The following is a 24,586-nucleotide window of genomic DNA, read 5'->3' on the forward strand; positions in this document are numbered from 1 at the left end:
ATAGTGAGTATTGCCATGACCTTTCATGTGTAAAGCTTTGTGAAGATATATTTTTTTCCTTTATGTATATATCTAGAATTGAAATTGCTGAGGCTGGGAAGCAACTGAGTTGGTACAGTATGTTCTTGAATGTATAAAGTCCTGAGTTCTATTCCTAGTACTGTATAAACTATGCACGGTGGCACTTGCTTGTAATCCCAGCATTCAGAAGATGGATGCTAGTTATCCTGGATTACAAAGTAAGTTCAAGGCCAACGTGAGTTCCATGAACTATAAAAAGAAAGAGAGGAGAGATGGAGACAGGAGACAGAGGGAGAGGAAGGGGAGGGAGAGGGAGAGAGAAGAAAGTGAAAAATTAAATGGTTGTGTCATGGTACAGTTAAATGTGGTTATGTTATATAAACATAACACAACTATATGTTTTAGGCAAGTCATTCCTTCTGAAGAGCTGCCAAATTGTTTTCCAAAGGCATATTCTATTTTAGTCTCACACTAGGAATAAACAAGGCTTCCAGTGCAGCAAAGCCTTACCAGCATTTTCTCCTGTCTTCTTTCTTACAGCCATGCCTAGTGGCTGTGTAGAGGTACCTCACCATGGCTTTGATTTACATGGACTTAATTGCCAATGGTGCTGGACATCTTTTTCTAAGCATACAATGCCTTCTTTAGAGCTGGTACTCTTCCCCCAGTTTTTGGACTAAGCTGTTGTAAAATGACTTTATACATTCTATATGCAAGTACCTGACCCAATATGTGACTTGAGGATATCATCCACCATTCTCTTAGTCCTAATCACTATTAACAACATGTAGAAGAAGGAAGCATCCATTCCTATGTGGTCAGCATTTCACTTCCGTTTATTGATTGTGCTCTTGGTGTTAGGTCTAAACATTGACTGTATAAGTAAGTCATGATGTTTTACCACTGCATTGTCCTCTAATGTTGCTGTAGTTTTAGCTATTGTGGTTAGATGTATAGTTTTCTTTGAATAAATTTTTGATATGATGGATCCAATTTCACTCTTTTACCATTATCTTGTACATGCTATTTGTTGAAAGACTTTTCTCCCATTGACCTGTGTTGGCTCCTTAGTTTATAACCAGTGACCACAAATACCTTTTTTGTGAGTATTGGTCTCTAAAGTCATTCAGTTTGCTTGTATGCCTATTACTCTACCAGCACACTCGGATTGCTAAACCTTTCAAGTTATAAAATCTAATAGTGGGAGCCTGGGAATTTCATTCTTCATAACAATGCTTTGACTACTGTAGCCTCTACATCTTAGCTTAACGTTCGAGGTAAATCATTCAAAGTTCTTCTGAGTTTCTCCGCATTTGTCTATACTATACAAAGTTTCAGAAAATGAATAATACCTGTGTTGCTGGAAGAATTATCAACTTTGAATAATATGCATATATTCACACTAAAACATTTCCAAGGTTTAGCTATTATCACAAAATTCTTGCTGAAAGGAAAGTACTTGAAAGTCATACTCTAATAAGCCCTTGGCCCAACTCACACATCAACTTATCACCTAAGATATCTACTGATGTAACAGCCACACAGTAGCCCTGATGAGAAATTATTGCATTTGGAAGCACACAAACTTCATGATGCCCTAGAAGCAGAAGGAGAAAATTCACTTATAGTCCTTCCCTTGCTTTGAACTTTTAGCAATAAAAACTTACTTGGTGAATGAAAGCAAACATTCCTTTAAAGCCAGAGAAGACCGTGGCAGTATCCTCAGGCCTGAAAGAATGACTGCCAAGTTCATGTTTGCTCAGCACAAATGGTGTTTCCTTGCATATTTGGAACTGGAAACACTATGGGAGAGGCAGCCATAGTACTCAAGCATCTAAGAAATTAATATATGGACCACTTCATCTCTGAAGTTCTACAGAATTTATGATATAAACAATGAGGTCCAAGCTAGGAAGATGACTCAGTTGATAAAATGAGACTGAGTTTGACTCTCTGGTATCCACATAAAAAGTCTATAATGGTCATGTTACTCTTTATAATGAGTATTTGGCCAAATTTTTGAAAGTATGTGCATAATAGACATTTCAAAACCAGGGCTTTGTTTCTATTTTCTCTGTCTCCAGCCTTTCTACAGTATAGTTGCCAGGAATACCATCAATCTCCTAAAAGCTATTCGTGTCCTAAACCGATTGACCCTCAAGCACGAAATCCTCACCATCTCAGGCACATTGCTGGACCTGGCTGCTGTTTTCTGGATGATTTATGTGAACTGTGGTGCCTTATGAAAAGCCCTGAAATGTCTCTGCATGTGACTTGTTTGCCTGTGATTTACCGTGACGTCCTCTCTTAGTGCTGGGAAGTTGCTGAAAACTTTTCTGAAACGTTCACTTTCTCATTCATCCTCCACAGCCTATGGCTCAATTATCAATGACCTCAATTTTCTGCCCTGTTGTTTTTCAAATTAAAAAATGCATATGGGCAGTCTCTCTGCAAAGTCACACATTAAATAACATTACCAAATAGATCATTATCCTGTGTGCACTCTGCCATTGCCAATGGCTACATGACCTTTAGAATGAAAGAGAGTATCATATGCTCTGCTGAGAAACTGAAAGCTATAGCATGACCAGCATTCTTTAGGGCCCCTGGAATGTTTACTTTGCACCACTCAGAGAGGGGGTTGAAAAGCGGCCCTCCTCAAGGCTCCTGATACCCCTAGGACAATAATTAAGACACTAAATGAGGATGGTACTGTCTGGTTCAGTGAGACGGACATCTCTACAGAAGACTAAGCACTTATGAAAGGTTCAGACTTACACAGAACAGAAGGTGAGGGAAAGAGCCCACCTGGATGGGGGCCTTGTCATTTAAATGAGGCAGCCAGAAAAAAATGCTGAGGAGAGTAAACTGAGAAGAGAGGGGCTCATCAATTGATGGTGGGGAAACCCAGGCATCTGAGTTCGCCAGTACCAATTTATGTTAAATAGAAACCATTTTTCTTCTCAGAAGCCTAGAAAAAATAAACAAATTGAAAGCATGACTTTTTTTAAAAGGACAGTTATATCTTCTGCTTAAGGGGTATAATAAAGATGGTTTCCTGTATGTAGTAATCAATAAAAGTGAGTACATCAAGAACAGATGAACCTTCTGTGTTTCACTGTTCAACAGTACTTTTCATAGAGGAAGAAATAATGTTTTTAAGACATACACAGTAGCTTAGAAGCATTAATCTCTGGACTCCATATGTCAGAATAAATCTTTAAACAAACTGAAAAGCAAAATAATGTAATATTTGTAAAGTGTCTAGTGAAATGCCCAATAAACAATGGATATTAGCTGATATCATTATTATAATCATAATCAATACCATCCTTGTTTTCTTCTATTGGGTAGTTAAGATTATGCTCAGTCAACTGTACACTGATTTGCATGAAACTCTTTCTCCAAGGTAATAAAAATAAAGAACTGCTCTCTACTCAGCATATTGCCTCCACATATTTATCTGACACTATTTAAATCACAAATGGCCAACAATTAACTTTGATTATTTCATATCAAGCACAAGAATAGTTATCAGAAAATAGTTTATAATCCTATCTATCGTTCAGTGTTACATGACCTAGGGTTACTCTTACTTTCTCTGGGCTACAGTTAGTAGCCCAGAAATCTCTAAGTCACTTTTACATCTAATAGACTTTGGAGTAGTTCAGGGGAAAGGGATTGCCGGAAAATCATTATAATCCATTGCATTCACTTTTAATATGTCCTTAGAAGTCACCTCACTTCTGCCTCAAGCCAGCTTCTACATCTTCTTTAAGAACGTCATTTCATTGAGCAGTACTGCAGGCTGCAGAAATGTCCATTGCATAGTACCAGTGCTGTGGATATTAAATATTTACTAAGGATAAAAACCTGTCTTGACCCACTTGCATATTAAACTTTTAAATACTGTTCTGCAACAGAGAGATACCTGTTGTCTTCCAATAATCTTTTACTATTTGTAGTGCCTTTGACCTTCGTGCAACTGCTATAGCAAAGCAACTCAAATTTTGTTTTCCACTGTTTATCCCTGGGCAGTACCATCTGATACGAGTAGCATTCCATCAAAATGTGTTTTTTCCTGAGGAAGTCTTGCTGTAATACATCATCAAAGTGACAGCCAGTATATTGTATATTACAATAAAATATCCCCAGAGCAAAGGTACATGTGATGATGAATTATGCTAATATGTTATTGTCATTATGTTATCAGTACTCAGAGAGTGATTTAGTGAGATACATCATCAGTGAGAGATTATCTGATTTCATATTACTCAAAAAATGACACCATCATGGAAAACTCCCAGCCGACTCAGTTGATAAATAGGGCTGATGATATTCTAGTGCCAGAACTCGTGTATAGTGGTATATTAAGATGTCCTTTAGAGCTGAAAACAAGTTAAAGAAAGATGAGTCCATGAGGTGGGGTTGTAAAAGCACTGTCAATTTAAATATTATTGCTGTAGATAGAGCAGATAGTTAAATGTACACCAAAAGTCATCCTTTGCACTTGAATCAAACTTTGACAGAGATCTAATTCTCTTTAATTATCTTTAAGAAATCCAAAGACAGCTAATGAGACATCATCTATTGTAAGACCACTGGTTAGTCTATTCATTACAGATGATACTTTGTAATGGCATGTTGTTTATGCCTCATATAACTGAACCAACCAGCTATTCCTAAGTCCTGTGGTAGGGTAGCAACTAGTTTATTCCCTACATAAGCTGATCATTTTCACCAAAACATCTTTGTATATAACCTTGTGTACCTATGCACTCAAAATAAATTTGCTAAATTTAATTGGACATTTCCTTTAAGTTTCCATATTCAAAACCACAAAAAATTAAAACAAATTAAAAGAATCAGATGTCACTGTGTTAATTAGATAGATAGATAGATAGATAGATAGATAGATAGATAGATAGATAGATAGATAGATACATAGATACATAGATACATAGATAGATACATAGATAGATACATAGATAGATACATAGATAGATACATAGATAGATACATAGATAGATACATAGATAGATACATAGATACACAGATACATAGATAGATACATAGATAGATACATAGATACATAGATAGATAAAATCCCAGTACCCATAATGAGTTACTGTAGCCAGAAGTTTCTCTGGTTACACCCAGCCTCATGGTCCTGCAGCCATTATAAAATAATCACTCAGTGATTAACATTAATTGCAAACTGTATGGCCAGTGGCTTATGTTTCTTACTAGCTAGCTCTATCATCATAAATTAACCCATTTCTATTAATCTGTGTTTTGCCACATGGCTGTGGCATTACCAGTCTGCTGGCATGCTACTCTTTGGGTGGCACACTGGCATCTCTTCCACCTCTGCCTTTCTTCTTCCTGTCTCTCTCTTGTATTCCCCAGCTGGCTATAACATGACTCACTATAGGCCAGAGTAGCTTCTTTATTAACCAATCATAGCAATACATATTTACAGAATATAGAAAGACCATCCCACAGCAAGTTACCTCTATTATCATTGTTGGCCATCAAGGTTCCATAGACCCCAAAATATTATATGCTATGGCTATTGCTTTGGGTTACCTTCCAGAACTTGATAGTTAGACCCCATTGTTGAAGATACCATATACTTGAGTTATATAATAAGGAAAAATCAATCTGTTACTGACCTGGAAACTTCATCCCTATTGGCTGTGTTTCACAGTGCTGGAAGGTGCTATGTATGATACCAAGGGGAAAAATTATCATCAGTCTTACCCAGCTTTGAGCCCCATAAGCTACAATAATGACCAGCCTTACAGGATATGCCCACTTGTGCAATAGTGTCACAAATGTTGCAGAAGTAACCAATCACTTTCCGCTTGAATTTAAGGCCTGTTTCACGAGATGAAACCCATGTCTGGTATTATTATTTGGAACCTGTGGCTAGACAGGTCATAGGTCCTAGAGGAGAACCTACTATTATTAATCTGCTAAGTGGACATGATAATAAACTGACCCATAATGGGTGTAACTCATAGCTGTAATTTAGCGCATCTCTCAACTTTTATTGGAGAAGCTTCCTTTTGCTGTAGGTGACAATTAACACAGAGACCCAGAAGTAGTCAAGATGAAGATACATAAAGCTATACAATTCTCATCCATAACTGAGACATCTATAAAACACCCCTTCCTCCCAAAGCTCAGGAATCACTGAAAACGAGGGTACAAAAAGATTATAAGGGCCAAAGGCAGTTGGTGACCACAAGAAGACAGTGTTTCCAGACACAACTGGGCAGTGGCACATGTGATCTCACAATGGTTGTGACAGCATGTTTAAGACTCATGCAAGTTCAAGCCAAACAACATCCCAGTGTAGATGGCAGAGGTGGTCAAGAGGTTCTACCCCGAGCTGAGGAGTTATTGGTAATGAATAGCGTCTGCAATAGAGAGGTTAGTTTTATGGATATGGCCCACGAAAGGACAAACATGCTCCAGTGGGTGGTTACACATCCGAGAATATAGAGTCAGCAGTAATTGGATAGGATTGTTTTTAATGAGAACACATTTGGTGAATACAGAATGCAGGCACAGATCTGTGAAGAATGGAAAGAGGGTTATGCATGACCAAAATGCAATGTAGGAAATCCTCAGAGAATAATGTTTTGAAGAAAAGAAAACTGAGTTTCCCAAAGGCCTAGGAAGGATTAAATTAACCCAAAGATGTTCAGAGGCCTCACACCTGCGGCCACAGTTGTGCTGTATTCTAAGCTGTGCTAGGGCTTTGAGGGCCAAATGTTAGACTTAAAACTAGATTCTCTCCTTAGAACAGGCACCAGCAGACCGGGTTCTTGCCTTTAAACTTTTTCAGATGTAAATTCAAATCAAGTGCATACTCCACCAAATACCAATGGCTAAGTAAAAGTTTCCTAGTGGACCCAATGCACTTAAGGTGAGGGGTTATACAGAACTCCCATAATCTCCAGAGAGAATTCCTCCCACCCCAGCTTCTTCTTTCTCACTGATCTGAGTATGGAGCCAGAGAGTACAAAGCCAATGCTTTCTATTGTTTGGTTATTTCCTCAAGCCTTTGGATAAATGTAGGTAGGACTCACTAGGTGTTGTTAGGTTTTTTGTTTGTTGTTTTTTTTTTCTCCTTGGCCTTTTGGAATTATGGTGAAAATTAAGACAGAATCCCATTTTAACATCCATTTAGAAAAGCATAGGCCATTTTCTTGAGCCTAAAAGGCAAGGGTAGGAATATGTGTGGCTTCTAGGAATGGGTACACACATCTCTTCATCAGCAGTAAAATCCTGAAAAGATGGATGTGTCACAGACCTCAAGAAATGTTTCAGGGTCGTGAAAGGAGTTTTTCCTTCAGCTGATTTATGTGTGCAATTTCAGTGGGGTGCCTGTTCTGGAGTGCTTCCAGGGATCCACTGGTTAGACCATGATGAAGTCGGCATCAACCTGTCAACGTTCAATTTGGCTTGGAGGTGTGTTATCAATTTCCAGAGCATCTAATATACTCGGCTGAACCAACAGGATGGGGGTCACTCCATGACCCAGCAATCATTTTACGTTAGTCTCTCCCAAAGCTTATGGTCCTGAAAGCTATCTTCCCGAAGTGTTCCCATCTAACACTCTCCAAAGAAGGCTGCCTAAAATCACTTGACTGAGTATTCGCACCTCTGTACATACCTTGGCTGCCCTTGGTTCTATTGCTATGGTGAATGAAGATATTGATTTTTTTTTAAAGATGAAAGCAGAGCACTCAAAGTTAGCCATTGTGTCTTTGATTTAGATAACTACATACTAATAAAGAAATAAGTGTTCTTTCAAGAAAAAAGTGTATTAGTGACATTCAAACTGTTTTATGATTTACAGTACTGGTGACTAAACCCAGGGTCTTGAGCATCCTTGTTTAGCACTCAACCACTGAAGTATACCCTCAAGAGTTTTATTTTATTTAATATGTGATACCACATTCATTATATTATGATGCATTTGAGACAGAGTCTTACTATGCTGTCCAGGCTGGCCTTGAACTTGAAATCCCTCTACTTCAGCCTCCCTAGTACTGGGTCTGCAGCCTGTGGGGTTAGGCTGAGTTTGCCTTTAAATGCTGAAAGAAATAATACCAGTGCTACAGGAACTATAACAGTGAATCCCAAAATAACACCACAGGTTAATACATAAAGCACTAAGCATTTGTATAGTAATTTTAATCCAGTTATTTTATTGGGTTTGGACATAACAATAGAATTTTTTAATATATGAAAGAAAAGGCAGGGCGGGCAAGATGGCTCAAGGTCCCAGATTTTGTCACCAAGCCTGGACCCACATGGCAGAAGGACAGAACAGGCTGTCCTCCTTATAAGTTGTCCTCTGGCTTCATGTACATGCTGTAGTCCATGAGCCCAAGTACACATGTACGCGCGTGCGAGCGCGCGCACACACACACACACACACACATATACACACACACACACATACACATACACACATGCACACATACACATACATATAATATAAATATAATTAATCTTGTTTAAATGTTAAACAAAAAAGCACAAGTTTGATGGCAAAAGCCTAAATCTAAATACTGTCTCTTGTTTCCTGCCAGTCTGTTTCCATGAGTAATTTTCCTCCTTTTTTCAACCTTCCTTTTCCTTGCCTCAAAGGCTGAAACAGTTTCTGTTAAGCATCTCTAAGCTGAGTGGATGACCTTCTCTCAGCTTCTCTTTGTGTCCACGGTTCCCTAGAGCTATGCTGGGCAGGGCGAGTTTCTGCTGAGTAAACACCTTTGTGAGGAATTCTTATCCAGTGTTTACAAATGAGCAGATCAAGGCTCAGCAAATCTGCAGGGCCCAGTGTCACACAGCTAGAAAGCAAAGCATGATGATGGGGATGTGAGAAGAGGATTAAGTCAACTTTGCTCATTCTGACAAGTGTGGAGTCTGAAAAGGAGCATCAGCCATTCTAGAAGAGTACAACATACAGTATACAGTAAGAGACACGCTGTGGAAGGAGACACTCGGTTTCACTTCAGCAGCTGGTTTTGCCCCTGTGCCTCTGTACAGACACTGCCATTTACCAGCACATGCTAGGATGCAGCCCTTCCTTCACTGTCAAGATAAACAATACGGAATGAGTATCACATTGCTTCCTCTTTGGAAATGACGTTTTCCCTTACTAGTCCATTCCATATCCTGTTCAGCACAGAGAACTAATGTATAAAGAAATCATATGAATAATCACTCTTTCATGAGATTATCAGTCTTGTTCCCATTGTAGACCCCTCTTGTTCTTTTATCCATGCAATATCCCTGCCATGTATGAAAAAGTAAGGTATGGACAAGAAAGGAAATTACCAGATGACACATAGCACACATGTTATACAACCAGTTTCCATTTAAGCACTGTGACTCAGAAGCCTGAGCTCTTAGCCTTAACGTTCATCGCACAGTGTACCAAACAGATAAAGAACACAAAACAGCAAACTGCAGTGCAATTCCAAAGTCTACTGCAAAAATTAAAACTTAAAATTTGTCGCGTTGGTGGTATAGTGGTGAGCATAGCTGCCTTCCAAGCAGTTGACCCGGGTTCGATTCCCGGCCAACGCATGTCCGGTTTTGCCGGGCAGTGGTGGCGCACGCCTTTAATCCCAGCACTCGGGAGGCAGAGCCAGGCGGATCTCTGTGAGTTCGAGGCCAGCCTGGACTACCAAGTGAGTTCCAGGAAAGGCGCAAAACTACACAGAGAAACCCTGTCTCAAAAAAAAAAAAAAAAAGAAAAAAAAAAAAAGAAAATTTGTCAAGACTCTGAGTCCTGGAAGAATAAATGGTGCTTCACAGAATGGTCAGGAATTGTGTAGAAAACATGAAAATTGATTCCTTTTCAATAGTCCCATTGCACATTTTTATTATACAAAGATATATAACAAGCACTCATATAGGCATTTTCCTAAATGTGTTTTGTCAAAACTCGCATATGACTATAATTCACATCCTGAATTTTCAGAGCTGGCAAAAAAAAAATAATGATTCAGTGATGATTCTTCCAGTCCCATTCCCTCTTTAGGAGGACCTCCAGAAAACACCTGTAGTAATGATGCAGTATTGAGGTACAAAAACAGGCTCTCCTCATGGAAGGAAAATGTAAGTGGAACACAGAAGGCTATAAGGCAGGACCCTTACTTTTGCCAGTGTTTGCTGCTGTTTCAGTAAGAGACAAAAGACACAGTGATTGAGAGACTATCCACACATGACCGGAAGTTTGCATATTAGCTGTGCAAACACATCGGGCTTTGCCACAGTTCAGGGGAAGGAGCAAGAAGGCAAATGGCTCCTTGCAATTCTTTTATGTCTCTTGTTTACTACCTACCAGCATTCTGGAAGTGATAGATCCATTCCTGTGTGCTTCCCAGTTGAGTGGACTGACAACTTCTGTGACCATATGTGATCCTAGAACATACACTCTTCTCTGTGGTTTGTCATTCAACTCAATCAGCAATGAAAGTCACTCATTAGAGTCTACAACTTACTGGCCTTTCCGGTGTGGTGTGGATCTGGCACCTATAAGTCTAGTGTCTGGCCTGCCTCAAAAGTAACATATGGTCCAAGAGGCAGATGAGGATGGTAGAAACTGACACACTTCCTAATATTCATGTGAATTTTAAGAAATAGGTCTCTTAGCTCAACCAAACATTATTTAAAGTCAAGGACACTAAGAAACGTCATTTAAGATATAATAACATCTAAGGGGTTAAGTATGAAGAAAATAATACATATATGCACATAATATACATGCACAATATGAGTGTTTATCATACATGTAGAGAATACATATAATTTCCTTTCATGTCATAAAACACTGTCGTAAATATAGGCTAATCATAGCCAGTGAATTTTCGGAAATGTAATTCTAAAATATTTATTGCTTGGACCAATTTTCCACTGATGGTAAACTAGAGTTGGTCAGCCCAACCTACAGGAAAAGGAGAAGAAACAGTATAAAAGGGAAGTAGAGCAGTAGCAACCCTATGTGGGCCAGCTCACTGGCCAGGGGCTAGGCAGCAGGTGGGCTATGATGGAGGCTGAAAAGAAGGGTATCCCTGAAGGTAGACAGAGCACACACAATACCTGGAGCCTCTCTGAAGCAGACAGCAACTGTTTGCCCAGGAAGGCAAACATTTCACAGTTTATGGATTTAAATGCCAGTTATTCCAGTTACTCGATCATTCTGGTAATGCCTATAGACTCTATGGAGGTAGGAGAAGTATCTAAATATGAGAAATGAACATGAACTGATCTAAAAAGGAAAAAAGCAAAATACAAAAAATAAGCAGAAACTAATGGATATGGAAACCTTTGCCCCTTCAGTATACCAGTGGTGCTGAGCATCCACCTTTGAACAGTAAGAGAGCCAGGGAAGCGGTGTCAGATTGAATGATCAGATGAGTTATTCCATCACTTCCTTCCTTGATTGGAGTGCATTGACAGTTATATCCCTTTGTCAGGAGAAAAAAAATGTATATTTATTACATCTGATTTTTAATACATATTTTAGATGAGCAGCAAATTCAAATTTTCTCTTGTATATTTTTGGTAGTTTACTAACATTTTTCTTAGCCACAGAATGCATAGAATTTCATTTTAATTAGTAAAATTTAATGCAATTATATTTTCCTTTTCCTAACAATCTATACCCACCTCTCTTCTTGTACAGTCCAACTTGATATTTGACATTCACATTCACCTCTAATACCTTCCTTCTTGCCCTTCCAGCCTCCTTCAAGTACGAAGCAATCAATCCCTTAAATTATGGTGGCAGGAATAATGTATAACTAGATGCTTAGCCATTCCCCCAGATTTAGAAATTCAGAACCTGATTGAACGTGATGCCAGGTATCTGCATTCCTAATTTGGTGTTCTCAGAAGTAGCCCTTCCTGACAACTGGCAAGACTATCTTGCTCTGACAGTCTGACCCTTACGCTCCAATTAAATATAAAAACAGATCTGAATCTTCTTCAGCCCGTCCCAGTGTCAAGGCTAGTATAACTTCTCTGTCATGTAAAGCTCTTTAAGTCAGCCTGCCAAGGAAATATGATTGTAGTACAGATTTTTAACATTCAGAGATATTCACTCCCCTTTCACTTACAAGGATTTTGAGGGTCAAAGCTATGCATTTTTATTAGATATTTTATTATCTTTCAACCTTTGTGAAGATCAATGTATTAGAATGGAGGGAAAAAAAAACGTTTTTCTCCTTCAGTGCCAAAGTGAATTGGTATAACGGAACTACTAATGAGGATTTTTTTATTACTTATTGAAAGTTCCCAGTTGACAAAATGAAAAATTGTTATGGAGGAGATGTATATGATGTTTAAATTCCATAATACTTTTGAAAACTAAGCATCTGGTTGAAATAGATGAGCTTTTAGGAAAGGGATAGAGTGGAGAGTTCTGAATTTTCTTTCAAACATGATGTTTCCAAGAAGAGCTGCAGCATGTTTTGATATAAAAAAAAATTAAATACTAAGAACTCTGACTTGTAAATCTAAGCACAGAGACAAACTTTTAGAGTTACATGTTTCCATCTATCTCAAATGAAATAGACCTCTTACCGAGTGTCTGAAGGTGAGGACTTGTAGCCTTTTTCTGTAATGTGATAGACCCAGCTCCAAGCTGTTCTCTTTGTCCTCACTCAGTGCTTGTAGTTCAGAAGGTGGTAGGCTTAGCACTCTGTCTTCAACACCCATGGGTTGATTGAACTGCTTTCTCTTCTTTTTTAAAACAAGTTACATCACATAAATCCCATCATTTAACAAGGAGAACCCATAAAATACCTAGGATTTTCTTTTAAAACAAACACCTAAATTTGTTTTAAAAAGACAAATTTGATAGATGTAAGCTATCCTCCTAGTTTTATCACTGATAGTCATAGTTTAGTTTTTTCACTATGCAGATACCTAAGAAAAACATTTATTTTGGCTCTTAGACACAGAGGTTACAGTCTGTAGTGTGCTGGTTGAATTATTTTAGGCGAGGCAAAGCAACATAGGAGGGAACATGCGGTAGGGTAAAATTCCTCACTCATGGTAGTCAAGACAGACAATGAAGAAAGGAAGCAGACAAAGCAAGCTATAGTTTCCAAGGATGTGATCCTGTTGCATTACTTCCTCCTGCTAGATCCCTCCTACTCAAGTTTCTTAAATCTCCAGAAACAGTGCCAGCAGCTACAGACCAGGGCTTCAGCACATAAGCCCATAGCAGACATTCACATGTAGGCCACAACAATCAGCAGTATGAATAGCCATGACCCTAAATGTGAGATGGGTCATTTTCTTTAAATTATGGGCATTCCTCTTTCTTAAAGCTTGAACTGATAGTGTTGATATCACAGATGCATAGATGGAGATAGCATTGGTATCATAGATGCATGCATGGAGACAGCATTGGTTTTACAGATTCACATATGGAAACAGTGTTAATATCACAGATGCGTGGATGGAGACAGTGTTGGTATCACAGATACAGCATTGGTATTGCAGATGCATAGACGGAGACAGGTGGATATCCAGGACTCACTGGGCAGTCAGCCTAGCCTATTTGATTCCAGACCAGGGAGATACCCTGTCTCAAAAAAAGGGGGGGGAGGCAAAGGAAAGAAGAAACATTGTAACTAAAATACAATCTCAAAACTAAACAACAAAAGGCAGCAAAGCCAACCAAGGTGGGGGCTGAAGAAATGGATCAGTGGTTAAAGCTTGTATTGCTCTTCCAGAGGACCCTACAAAGAGGGACTCACGACTCCAAGGGGATGCTGTGCCTTGGCCTCTATAGATGCCTACACTCATATGCATGTGCACACAGAGTGACACACACTCCAACACATGATTCAGTTGGTTTTAAGGTGGGCAGAGTGTAAGGAACAAGAAGACTAATCTGTACCCCTGCGCACACCTGCACATAGTTCTTCCCCCTTTCTGATAGATACTTGGGGAAAGGGCAGAATCATTTAGTGCTGATGAAAGAGAGACACTGAAGTACTGACTGACGTTGGGCAGAGAGCATCCAGTCCCCAGAAAGCATTTCTGACAGCCATGCTAATGCACCACAACACTGACATGAGTTTCCCTCTAGATTCCAAGAAGCAGCAATTTAAGAAGAGCTTGTCAATAATGCAAAACTGGGCCAAAGGATTCTGATTTTCAACTGCTTGCAAATGTCTAACTGAGCTTAATTAGGGGTGACTGAGCTCAGAGTAGTAAAAAAAGGATGGGGGGGTGGCTTTCCTGGAATGTGACTTTCAAAAGTAGCTTATCTTATTTTTTTAATTTTTTATTATATTTATTTTTCTACAAGTATATATTTTCCTTCCTGAATTCTCAGGGCTCTGCTTTAAGTTCAGTTCTGTTTACCAGACAGATCTGAGAACAAGGTTAATGCTGTGAAAGGTGTTTACTCAGGACAGTAACCTGACAAGCACACGAGGAACTGACAGATCGTACAAAGCCCTCCAACCACCCGACTAGAACATCACCAGGGACCAAAAGAGAAACAGCAAACATTATCAAACAAATGATCTTGCTTTGTGCTTAAATAAAGGATGGAGCCAATGGTAACCATAACTGCTCATTTGGGTTTGCTGAATGCTGCCACAGTCTGACCTTGAGTCCATTTCTCTAGAGTGTGACCCATGTGTCTTCCTCGTCCCTGGGCAAATTTGTTGTCAAGAGGAAACTAAGAAATTGGATCTATAGAATTTCATAGCTGAGAACACAGGGTAAACAACCACACTGAGTGAATTTTCTCTCTTTCACCTAGTACTTATCAATATAAAAAAAAGCAAACCAAAATGTTTAATACAAAAACCATTATAAATAAGTATGAAGAGATGCTTTTTTTTAATCATAACAGAGTTAATTTTAGATATCTATATGAAAGGTTTCTAGTCAAATTAGCAGGACCTTAGCAGTGTGGTGGCTAAGTGTATTCATGAAACTGACTGACCCTAAGCATACCTAGATAATTGGTAAACATTGTTTCTGATATGAGTATATAGTACCAAAAAAAATTGGCATTCAACCAACTAAATTAAGAAAATTCACACTCACCAAAGTGGGCAGTCATCATCCAATCCGTTTAAGAAATGGGTAGAACCAAACAGTGAAGAAGGTTCAATTATTGTAGCTGAAGTTTTATCCAGTCCTGCCTGGCCCATGGTCAGGACAAATCTCTCTCACCCGCCAGTCCCACAGCCGCTCAGACCCAACCAAGTAAACACAGAGAGACTTATATTATTTACAAAATGTATGGCAGGCTTCTTGCTAACTGTTCTTATATCTTAAATTAACCCATTTCTATTAATCTATAAGTTGCCACGTGGCTCATGGCTTACTGGTATCTTAACATCTGCTTCTCATCATGGCGGCTGGCAGTGTCTCCTGACTCAGCCTTCCTGTTCCCAGAATTCTCTTCTCTGCTTGTCCCGCCTATACTTCCTGCCTGGCTACTGGCCAATCAGCATTTTATTTATACAGAACAATATCCACAGCAAATTATGCCTGTCACATCCCTCTTCTTCTGTCCTCCAACATCAGAGCTCCTAGCTCTTGGGTGTTCAGACCTGAACCGAAACATCAGCTGCTTCCTGAACTCTACCCCTCCACCCCTATCCTGGGGACTTTGACGTCACCCTTAGAGTTAGACCTTGGGCTCTCCAGGTTGTCAGTGCCTCCACTCAGGCTTGATTATGCCACTGGCTTCCCTCATTCTTCATGGGGTTGGTGACCTCAGCATGGAACTCCATGGCCCAGATCGCATGAGTGCTTCTCCATAGCAAATCTCCTCTTACATGTCAATATAACTTCTTGTTGAATTCCTTTTCCTGGAGATTTACTCTGATATATAAACATGAAGTATAAATAAATGATGGTTCTACTGTATGTATATAAATGGAAATAAACTACTGTTTATAAATGGTGGTCCTTAAAGGAGAATTTTCCAAACTTAATGCCCAACTTTGGACTCTTGGGTTTAGATTACACTCAGCAGAATAAATGTCACCACACTCTTCTCTGTAAAATGGACAGTCTCTAATGTGAACAATAAGTAAGCCTTTAATGTGTAAAGAGTTGATGTTATATGATTGCTATAGAAATATGAAATAATATCACCAACTTCTTAAACTTGCCAAGACTTTCCTATTTCTAGTCATCCCTCACCATCCCTAATCTACAACCAAAGTAATCCAAAAAAATACCAAAACCAAGTAAAAACCAGGATTTCATCATCCCTATGCATAAAGGTTTTTAATAGCTTACTATTAGCTCAAAATGTGGTTCAAGTTCTTAGAATGACTTAGGAAGCCCTCGCTGATTTTCCCCTACCTGCTTGTCTTATCCCATCTGTCTCCATCCACCTGTCCCACACTGTTTTATCCAGTTGCATTCCACTTAGCTCAGCAAACTCTAACCACATCATGCTTTCTTCGCTCTCTTTCTGAACATATTTCCACAGTCCTATGCCTGATCCTCTCCTTATCCACAATTCATTTACAATCTATCTTACATAGAGTCGTAATTATCTAGTTCTCATAATCTCTTGGAAGCCCTCACTCACTCGGCCTTCACAATCATTGTGCCTTTCATCATCCGTAGAATCATTTACCATATGTCATTCATTACCCATTACATAAGCATAGTATTGTTACTTCATGCTGCATCTTCAACATTCATTTAACTAGTATTAATTGAGCAGCTATTTATGATCAGGCTCATTCTTTTTTTAATTTAAAAAAAATTTATTCATTTTACATAACAACCACAGATATCCCTCTCATCTCTCCTCCTGCTCCCCCACAATCTACCTCCTATCCCCTCCTCCAAAAAAGTAAGTCCTCCCATGGGGGACAGGGAAGCCAGTCAGGCTTATTCTTAAGTGATAAGGAAATGTCAAAGAACCAAGGAACAAGGTCTCTGCCTGAACACACAATTAGTAGTTGTTTGCACAAACATAGTGAAAGGAAACAGGCGAGCAGAGGACCAGAACAAAAAGAAGGAACAAGAAAAAGAATACAGAGGAGAATGGGAAATATGGAGAGACACTCAAGGCAAAGAAGGACTTCACAACAGAGGCAATGTGTGCAATTGGCAAGAAAAGTAGGAGTGTGATTAGAAAGACAGAGGCCAGAGCATCTCTTCAAAGAAAACAGCAAATTCAAAGGGACGGAAGGGTGGAACAGCACCCTGTATCCAAGGAGTTTCAATTCTTCTAAATTACTCCTACTTAGAGTCCAAAGAAGGCGGCTCAGGCTTGAAACCTGAGACATCAGCATCTTGGTTAGCCTAAGAAAGTGCCTGAAATATCTGGACTGTTAAAAAAGAAGAAGAAAAAAACTCATATCTGGATGGGCTTTCTTTTATTTGAAGCTCTCCTTTGCCTTTGGCTTGTGATAACATTTAAAGATGATAAAACCTCTTTCTTGCTTCATTCTGCTCACAGGCAAGTACATTCAGATCCTGTCATACCATGCCATTCAGCACTCCAGCAGTGTCCTCCGGAGCCATCTGCTGTCCATGAGAACAAGGCTTCAGAACCCAAACGATATACTTAAACCAGAGCAAAACAAGCTGGAGGCTCATTTCAAGAAGCATTGCTTTCCCAAAATGTATTCACTGGGAAAATCTGCTGTAAAATAGTGAATATTTTATGCAAGTAAAATTAGACCTTCCAACCTGCTCGGCATGACGCATGATTGCACACGCGTACCGCAGGTGATTCTGCCAGAATTGAAGCAATTTCATTTTTTTTTTATTAGACATTTAGTCCAAAGGTCAAAAAGAAGATTTAGAGTCCCTGGTATCCCTTTACATTTAAAAAAAAATTGGATTATTTATACCACATTCTTCCACAAGATGCCCATCTTTAAGCCACAAGAAGTAAAAGTAGGATGAAAACAAGAAAGAAAGAAAGAAAGAAAGAAAGAAAGAAAGAAAGAAAGAAAGAAAGAAAGGAAAGAAAGAAAGAAAGAAAACCAAATCATGTATAATTTTGCACATATAAATAGCAGCAGATAGAACCAAAATAGTAAAATTCAGTTTCTGGGAACACATTTCCAAATGAAGAGAGCATCGTGCAATCCCAGTGCTGACTATTTTAAATGGTTAGTCAAGTTGCTGGTCTCTCAGACTTCAAGCCGTCTCTTCCATCCTTGGACTCTTAAATTGGAGCCGTTTCAGAATTGTGGTAGCTCCTTGGACACTTGGTACTGTTCTACCTGCTGCCTCTCTGAGCTTGCTATTTCTCTGAAGCGATGGCCCGCGCTTCCTCTTTATAATCACTTTCCTACTTTTCTTCCCAACTCTACAGATCAACTCCGTTTCGATGCCCTCCTCTCTCTCCCTACAGTCATCCGAACTGTTCATCCATCCCTCCTTTTCTGCTGCTCAGTGAAGTTACCAGAGACTTCGGTGCTGTTAGTACTTGCTTACATCAATGTCTCTCTTACCTTAATGTGATCCCACTAGAGGAACGTCCTCTTTATAACTCTCACTTGGTATGAGAGACGTGTTCAAAAAATATTTGTTCAAAGAAACACTAAGAGAATGAGTGAATGAATGAATGAATGAATGCCGCCAGTGGTCCTCAGTGCTCCCACTGGTTTTGCACTTTATAAACTGAAAATTCAGACTTGAAAACTTCCCCTTCTCTTTTTCTCATTGATGGCCAAGTACATGGTGATTGGTAAGACAGCATTGAAAAGGAAAATTTTCCATTCTGCATCATTTACCTTACTCATCCCATCCAGTTTCCAACTTAGTGCAGACACCTGATTGGTGTAGCTCCAGTAGCCTTGAACCTGTGGACGCAAAGGACCTTTCTGCCTCTGCCTCCCAAGTGGTTGTAACTGTAGACATTTTACCATACCCCACTTTGGTATGAAATGTAAAACTTAGGAATTGTTTGAGCTACAATCAGCTATGTGCAACTGAAACTGTAGGAAGTGAAATCGTGAGTGGATGGGACACTGTCAAGTAGAACACAGAGGGTGTGTGCTTTCGAGTGCCAATCTGGTGAAGCTGATGGGTTACAAGTTGGAGGAAGAGAACCCACTATATTAGTTACAAACAATTGGCTCCTCAAACGATCATCGATTGGTTTTGCATAACAAAAAAAATTAAAAGGAAAACTTGGAATAATTGAATAAACACAGGAGTAGGTACTCTCAACTCTGAACCTAATGATTATAAACTGTACTCAATTTTTAAACACATTAAAAATTCTGGCATTTTTAACAGTCCTCTCAGCTAAGGGCTACCTCTAAAATAGGGTCAGCTGTATTAAACTTTATATATATATATATATATATATATATATATATATATATATATATATATATATATATATATATACACAGACATTTAAGTTTTGGACTCTGTGGGATGTGAGTTCCTAGCCTGTCCTCACAGAGTACTGCTTTTTAAGTCTCAAGGAAGCTGGACTCCTGAGTGCTCAGCATTCTGAGCAGCTAGACCTAAACTGATAGCTTCTGAAGATTCCATCATGCTGTGTCCTCTTTCCTCAGATTACCCTCTCTCACAACGGGTAATTTGAGGTCACAGCTTCACTCTGAACTGGTGCATCAAAACACCACAAACAACAAAGGCCTTGCTTCTCCAATATGCTCAAAGCACCAGGCTCTCTCAAGACACTCTGTATAAAGTGCCTGTGGGCACAAGAGGGAACAGCCCAGTTTAGCGGGAGCCTTAGACAGCAGGCAAGGCTACTCTTTCTGTTTAACTCACTGTAGAATGACACTTACTAACAAATCATAGCATATTAGACCTTCAGGAAGTCTACAAGACCAGCCGGTCCAAAGCCATCAGCCTATAGTAACACCTAGCATCTGTCCAGAGTCAGAAGAAATTAGGGACGAAAGAGGACTGCAAAGTCAGGTAGCCAGCCGGCTTCACAGCTGCCTTCTCTCCACGTCGTCAATTTCTCCAGTGGACACGAGTATTTACAACCCTGAATCCCTTCCCTTCAGAAACCTAGGTACGCTCAATAGCCTTTTTGAAATTTTGTTTCAAACAGGACTTACAAATAACACTAGAAAGATACAGATTTGCCTCACTTTTTCCAATTCATTATCCTAACGGGATCTAAAGGCTTTCCAAAAGTAACATCCAACCATGAATAGAAGAGATGGATGGGAGAAGAGCTCGCAGAAAAACAGAACTAGCAAATGTGATGTATGCAAATAATTGTATCATGATTAATCCCCTAAAGTATTAGATTTCTCAATTTTAATGGTAGCAAATGACCTCAAATAACTCATCTTTCTCTTTTTAATTTATGTGGTACGTTTTAAGCCATCGCTTCCCTGTTGGTTTCCACAGAGTTACCACATAGACCACAGGTTTTTATTTCTTTAATGTACCTCAGAGTTTGGCCTGCATGTATGTCTGTATGGGGGTGTCAGATCCCCTGGAACTGGAGCTACACAGTTGTGAACTGCCATGTGGGTGCTGAGTATTGAACCCAAGATCTTTGGAAGAGCAGCTAATGCTCTTAATCACTTGAGCCATCTCTCCAGCTATTGACCACAGGTTTTTAAAACTCCATTAAGAGGAGAAGACTGTGTTGCCTAGTCTTCTACAAAGAGGAAGGAGGGGGGAGAGAGAGAGAGAGAGAGAGAGAGAGAGAGAGAGAGAGAGAGAGGAAGAGGAAAAGAAAGAAAGAAGAGGAAGCCATTAAGAAGAAATGCTGTCCAGAAAAGACCTAGAATAGTTATTTAATGCTCTTTTTATCATCTATCCTCTTGGTATCTTATCATATAATCTATTTGCAAAGCAATAACAAGGAATAGGTTATTTAAAAAGCAACAACAACAACCACTTGCCCATGTGCATGTGGCCAGCAGTGTTGAAGTTATCTGTGCTGAGATACAATGGCAATTCTCATAATAACTGTTGTGTTTAATTCTCCATGTTACCGTAGCATTGTATCCTGCATTATCTACTTTCTAATATAGAACAGAAAATCTAATTTAACACATGTCTTCCAGAATAGTGTTATTCACTGAATGATGTAGCACCTATGTTTGCATTGAAAGAGAGTATTGGGCAGTAGATGGCAATGAATTATTTTCCAGAGCAACTTAGGAGGCAGTAGGTTAAAAGGATCCTAGTTCCTGGAACTTTGAATGGTGTGATAAACACTGTTTTATTAAAGGAAACAAAAATTTTGCATTCGCTCGGCTGCTTATTACATTTAGACAGTGAATGAAAATGTGGTGTAATCCCAGGTCTACAGCATGAGAAAAGGACGAGAAACCCTCTCCACACTTAAAAATTGTTTTAGCAAGTGGGAAACAAAGCTGATGATTTGGTTCTTCCTGTTTATCTGAAATCATTCTAGTCTGTCCCTATCCTTCATGAGAAATGCATTTGAATATGTTTCAAAAGTACGTAATTACTTATTTCATCATCAGAACAGAGAAGGTGAGCTAGCGTTAGAGTGCCGGAGCACAGCAATACTAACAGTATTCCTGGGTGAGAGGGTGCAATGATGAGATTCTAGAGTATCCACCCCACCTCACCCCTCCCCTCCCTACCCTACCCCTCCCTATTTCCTACTCCACTAGTCTACAGAGGGCTAAATTCACTTGAAAATAAGAACCATTTAGTCATGGAAAAATTAAGCTTGTCTTAGCACAAGGCCAAACTGTTGATCGCTCTGAGTTCATAAAATAGCATATCATGAGACCTCAGAGATGACCATGACAAAAGTCCTCGGCATAAATACTAGAAGTCTGGCACAAAGGACAAGTACTTCCAAGACTAGTTTTACATATTTGTAGCATAAAGCAATACCATTGGCCATAGATTTCTGCAGTGTTTATCTCCTTAAAAATTTTTACCTTCTTTGTCTTTTTGTGGTGCTGTAACACTACACCAAATACTGGGTAATTATAAAGAGCGGAGGTTTATTTTTTACAGTTCGAAAGCCAGGAAACTCCAAGGTTGAAGAGTCTGCGTCTGGCAAGGGCTTTCTCCCTGCAATGTCAACCTGAGCCAGGGTACAAGAGAGGTGGTATGTGGACTTTCCTGTACAAGTCAGGGAAAGGATAGAGATGGAACAAGCCAAACCCACTCCAGTGATAAGTAACCCATTCCATGCTAATAGCATTAATTCATTCATGAAGGATGCTTATAACTAAGTAAGCTTTTAAGTCCCCCACCATCACTAGACGAGAGTTTAGCTTCCAACTTCAAAATTTTGGGGGACAAACTTGAGTTATGATGGTTATTAAGAACTAATGACGTCTGAAAACTTAAAAAGCCTGTCCCAAAGTAGAATAGTTGTCACTAACACCTGGAGAGGGTGGGCAGGGAAAATGAAATTAAATAAAGGGTACCAAAACAGAAAGAAGAAATTGATCTGTGTTTTCATAGCACAGTAGGATAGTTATTAGTTAAAGCAATCTGCTGTATATTTCACAAAGACATGAAGAGTGTGAATTCTCAAAACATACAAATGATTAACATTTGAAGGAGATAGAAGTATTTGAGTTGATTCTTCCATAGTCTACACCTTACAGAATTATCATAATATATACTTTATAAAATATACATATTATATCTCAACCAAAAAAACAATATTTTTTAATTCCACATCAACAAGAGTCTTTGCTTAGAGCAAGATGTCTTAATCTGGCATCTGTGAATCAAATGATTTTTATGCAAAATCATGTGTTTATGTGAACAGGTATATTCTGGTGACATTGTAAAGGAAGATGTTGAGGAGCTTGCCCAGTGTCCCAGGACCTCACAAAGAGAAATACGAGGGAAGGGCAAGGAGTGTGGACAGTCATTACCAGCTGGTTAAGCTACAAGAAGAGATCTTTCCAGCCAGCATTCAAACACAAATGTTGTTCGTTGATAACAGAATTTTACTTGTGACATAGTGAGATGAGTAAGGTATATGCTCAGGCTTAAAGGGCATTTTTAGGACAATGTCAAGATTTTAGGTACAGGATCTAGTTATGTATATTTTCTCAAATTAGCCAAAACAAGGCTAATTACCTAATTATTGAAAATGGATCAGATTCTGTCAATTAGCAGAACTGTCTTGCTGCCTTGAGATCTGGGTGTGTGTGCATGTGGGGGGGGGATGTGGGGGGGGGGGGTGCACTGTGTGTATGTGTATGCATATCTGGTGTGTGTGTATGTGTGTGTGTGTGCACTTTTCTGGTGATCATATTCAGGACCTTGTGCATCTTAAGCCAGTATTCTACCACTGAACTGCATTCTCAGCCCTTAGATTTTTTTATTTAATTAAAATATAATCATACCATTTCTCCTACCCCTTCTCCACTTCCTCCTTCTCCCATATCCAAACCCCCCTCAAATTGATAACCTCCTCTTCTTTAACTATTGTTGTTACAGGCATATAAATGTATCATCATATAACCTGTCTAGTCTGTTCAGAGTTGCTTGTGTGTTCATAGGGTTGATGACTCATTATTTATTGGTTAACTAACCAGGGAGTTCATCCCAGTCGTTAATTGCTTGTAACTCTTTATCTAGTGGTGGGAACACAAGACATTTGCTATGTCTATGTTGGGACATCACCTGTTGCTGTTGTTTGGTTTTGTTTAGACAGCCCTTCTGTGGTAGTTCCATGGCTATAGCTTCCCTGTCATAGCTCAAGGCATACTCTCACAGCAGCCTTCCTGGTCCTCTGGCTCTTGAGATCATTCCGTCCCTCTTTCATGATATCCCCTGACCTGTGCATGCAGAAGTTGTGTTGTGTACATATCAATTGAGGCTGAGCATCCCACAGTTGTTATTGTGCATTTTGACTTGTTGTCTTTCTCTATATGGTCTCCATCTGTTGCAAAGAGAAACTAATTTGATGAGGGATGAGATCTACACTTATCTGTGGATATACAAGTAAGTCTTTAGAATAAAGTAAGAATTATACTGGTATAAGAGAATGGTTATAAAAGATCCTCTTTTAAGAACCATGGCCTCACTAGGCATAAGTAGTTGGTAGGGAAGGTCTTGCTCCATAGTTCAAATCGGTCTTGAACATCAGTATGTAACCCAGACTGATCTCAAAATAGTGATCCTCCTTCTGTCTCCCAAATGCTTGTGACAGTGGTATACCCTACACCTGACTGTGCCTCTGGGTTTTTACAAACTTTAAAAAGGTCACACTTAGCCAGGCAGTAGTGGTCCCTGACTTTAGTCCCAGTACTCAGGAAGCAGAAGCAGGTGGATCTCTGTGAGTTCTTGGCCAGCCTCACCTGTAAAGTGAATTCCAAGACAGCCAGAGCTGTTACACGGAGAAACCTATTTCAAAAGACCACACACACACACACACACACACACACACACACAAAGTAGGTCACACCTGAGCCTGGACACTATGAAAGGTGACTTCAGGTGCTCCATAATGAATTATGATAGTTAACATGTATTTTTGCTCATATTCACCCCAGATCCTCTCTCCTGTCCACTGGTCCCTTTCCTCCCAAATAATCCCTTCTACTTTTAAATATCA

At 39.3% G+C, this 24,586-nt stretch overlaps 1 protein-coding gene and 1 non-coding gene across 2 annotated transcripts in view; both read left to right on the forward strand.

Annotated features, from left to right (window-relative positions):
- Nucleotides 1-24,586, forward strand: part of LOC131922440 (ephrin type-A receptor 6) — a 902,384-nt gene that overhangs the window by 839,250 nt on the left and 38,548 nt on the right. The window lies entirely within an intron of this gene.
- Nucleotides 9,562-9,633, forward strand: Trnag-ucc (transfer RNA glycine (anticodon UCC)). The gene has a single exon. It is a non-coding gene; the product is annotated as a tRNA-Gly (tRNA).

The sequence above is a fragment of the Peromyscus eremicus genome, chromosome 12 (genome assembly GCF_949786415.1).
Source record: "Peromyscus eremicus chromosome 12, PerEre_H2_v1, whole genome shotgun sequence".
NCBI lineage: Eukaryota > Metazoa > Chordata > Mammalia > Rodentia > Cricetidae > Peromyscus > Peromyscus eremicus.